The sequence below is a fragment of the Setaria viridis genome, chromosome 6, assembly GCF_005286985.2.
Source record: "Setaria viridis chromosome 6, Setaria_viridis_v4.0, whole genome shotgun sequence".
Lineage (NCBI taxonomy): Eukaryota > Viridiplantae > Streptophyta > Magnoliopsida > Poales > Poaceae > Setaria > Setaria viridis.
In genome coordinates, this window is record NC_048268.2 from 14,816,284 (window position 1) to 14,820,018 (window position 3,735).

Sequence of the window (3,735 nt, forward strand, 5' to 3'; positions counted from 1 at the left end):
AGTCGATCCACATCTTGAGTACATGCGACAATCTTAGGTCTAAGGACAAAGTGTACACGTTGTGTAAAGAGAGAAATATGTAACTCGCGTTGGGTCAGGCCTAGCACATGTCTCTACACGTGCACACATTATTAGTTTGACATCTCCACGTCCATGACTTAAGAAACATACTCATCAAATACATGTGCTAGTCTAATAATCATGTGTGTCCTCACATGAACGCCGACTAGGGACAACTTTTAGAATAACCATACAAGTAAAGAGTTTCACACACAATTCACATAATTGCAAATCAATTCAAGTAGCCTTTAATGGATATTTAAGGAACACAAGTGGGAGTGGGAGACTGTTGGAGGTATGCCCTAGAGGCAATCATAGAGATGATGATATTCCATTTGTATCCATGATTTGTATGTTGTGTTCATTGAATATCCATTGAAGGCTACTTGAATTGATTTGCAATTATGTGAATTGTATGTGAAACTCTTTACTTGTATGGTTATTCTAAAGTTGTCCCTAGTCGGAGTTCATGTGAGGACACACATGAATATTAGACTAGCACATGTATCAGTTGATGACTATGTTTCACAAGTCATGGACATGGAGATGTTGAACTAATAATGTGGACACATGTGGAGACATGTGCTAGGACTGTCCCAACACGAGAAGTAGTTCTCTCTTTAAGCAACATGTACGCTTTGTCCTTAGACCTGAGATTGTCGCATGTATTCTAGATGTGGATCGACCTACTTAGGGGCTATCAAACGCTACGCCGTAACAGGGTAGTTATAAAGGTAGCTTTCGGGTTTGTCAAGAAGCATGCTATGAGACATGGTCAATCAAGATGGGATTTGCCCCTCTCTGATTGAGAGTGATATCTCTGGGCCCCTCGAGTGATCGGATCCGAAAATGCATGGCCATGCTACGTACGGTTAAGAGTTAACCTACAAAGGGATTCCGAATCACAGGATCGAGAAAGAGCGGTCGGCTTGAAGCTAGACCAAATATCATGAGGTAAAGGGAATAGCATGTATATTATGTTGTGATGGTTCGTCTGATATGATCTTCGTGTGCGTATAGGAGTTGGCACGTCTTGCTAGAGGCCGCTACCGACTATTGGGCCGAGTAGGAGTACTCGGGCCATGTCTATACGTATCCGAACCCATAGGGTCACACACTTAAGGGGCTGGAAGCCCAATTCGGATCTGATCAGAGTTGGATTAGGTTTAGGAGTACTAATGGGCCTCGGATCCAGAGGCCCATCAGGAACCTCTATAAATAGAGGGGTGGGGGCGCCCTAGGGTTTACACCTTTTGGCGAAACACACCTGCCGCGCCTCCCACGCCCTCGCCTATTGCAACTCGCGGATCTAGCAGTCCGGCTTGCGACGCTTCCTCCCTGCACGTGTGGATACCTTGGAGGTGTTGCGCCTGCAGCACTTGGACGAGCCATCGACGAGCCGCCGACGAGCCACGACGAGCTGACGACGAGCTGCGGCACCGGAGGTGATCTTGCTGCACGTGGGAGCTGCTGGACGTGACGTGATCGACTACGTACGACTACGTTGATCGACTACGTACGACTACGTGATCGTCTTCACTGCACCGACGCATATCTACATCTTCCGCACCAGTAGTGCGTCGAGTGGTAATCTCGTGATCCTTAGACGGCAGTTCTTCCTGGTTATACGCGGTAGAAATTTTGTTTTGCACTAGTGTAGCCTACCTCGTATCCCAACAGTGGTATCAGAGCCGTAGCTGCTTAGTTTTGGATTCTGGATGTGTGCATATGGAGATATGCGAGTTCTCTGTTTGATCTATGTCCTGATTTCGTGCCCTTGCTGCAATGATAGTGTAACGACATACTCCTACCAGTCGGTTTCTTCCATCGGAGTTAAGTGATACACGTAAATCCAGTTGCAGTGAGGGAACATCAATATGATTGGTCAAATCGAAATCCAGGGTCATACGCCAGGCGCATTAGATGTGCAATAGTAGATGGGATCTAGTGCCGGGGTCGGGATTTTTGCCGTATGCGTATGCTTCGGTAAATGAGCCGTAACTTTTCGGTACGATCTCGGATCGGGGCGATTTTTATACGAAAATTGATCTACAGAAAAAGTTACATATAAATTTCATCGGCTTTGCCGTTTTTGGCGAGATTAGATTTCCCAAATTCGGTACGCCTAACTCTGTTTTGCAGGATGTATGTATGTATCTTGTGATTAGTATGACCCCATTGTGTATGTGATGCATGTGTGTAACTCATTCGTGACCTGCGTGTCACACGTACGGCAACACGGCAGGAGCCATATGTGTTGTCACTTTATTGTATTTAATGGTCTGCGTACCAATCTGTGATGATCCAAGCAACTATGTAATCTTCATTACTAGATTATTTACTAGCTATTAGGCGTAATAGCATGCTCTAGTTCTTGGAGGACTTATCACCAGGAGGATGGCGCACATGGAACATGGAGATGGAGATCACCATGGTGAACAGGTTCTATGGAGATGGAGATCACCATATGAAAACGGGCCATACTGTGTCACAAGCTGTGTGAATGCTATTCTGTTTATGTTTTACTTTCTGCATGCTGTGATGTTAGAAGTAGAACGATCTCTCGCAAATTTTAAGTTAGTATGCCCTCCCAACTAAAACTTGCACCGTCCCATGTCTTGTACAATTAGTGGTGGGTCTATGAAATTAGGGTGCCACTAGTTTTCCTTGACTAGACGGGTTTGTGTCGGACACTTACACGCATAAGGGTTGGTTTGCTTAACAAGGTTATCTTAACGGTTAAGGACCTTGGGGTATAAAGGTTGGGCGCCGAGACATAGAGATGTCACCCGACAACAGGAGTCATATGTGATATGATTAGCAAAAGTTGCTTACCGATCTACCTCGTTTGCTAGCGGTGATGCTAAAGCTCACTAGTAGACTTGTTAGTTGTGGATCCTGAATCACTAAGTTTTAATAGAGGGATATTGATTTTAGTGGGAGTAGATTCTGTTAAAATAGTTTAATGTAATTTGCTCTATCATGGATACGTTTGTCTTAGTGTATTTTGCATTACTTTTGTTGTAGATTAAATGGCACCTAGCAACACCACCGCACCGTTTGCTTTGCGTTCGGTCCTTGAGAAGGACAAATTGAATGGAACAAACTACTCGGATTGGATCCGTAACCTGAGAATTGTTCTCAGGGCTGAGAAAAAGGAAGATGTTCTAGACACCCCACTACCACCAGTACCTGCTGATGATGCATCTGCTGCCGTTAAGGCTGCTTACAAGAAGGCATTTGATGCTAATCTTGAGGTAAGCTGCCTTATGCTTGCTTGCATGGAACCCGAGCTGCAGATGCAGTTCGAAACAAATCATGAGGCACACGATATGATCGTGGCGCTCAAGGACATGTTCCAGACACAGGCTAGGACCGAAAGGTTCAATGTGTCCAAAGCCTTTCTGGAGTGCAAGTTAGCAGAAGGCGCAGCAGTAGGACCACATGTAATCAAGATGGTTGGTTACACTCAGCGATTGGAGAAGCTGGGCTTCCCAATGGGCAAAGAGTTGGCCACTGACTTCATTCTTTCATCTCTTCCGCCTAGCTATGGGAACTTCATCTCGAACTACCATATGCATGGGACGGAGAAGGGTTTGAATGAACTGTGTGGTATGCTCAAGACAACAGAGGTAGACATTAAGAAAAGCGCTAGTACCAGCCATGTGATGGCTG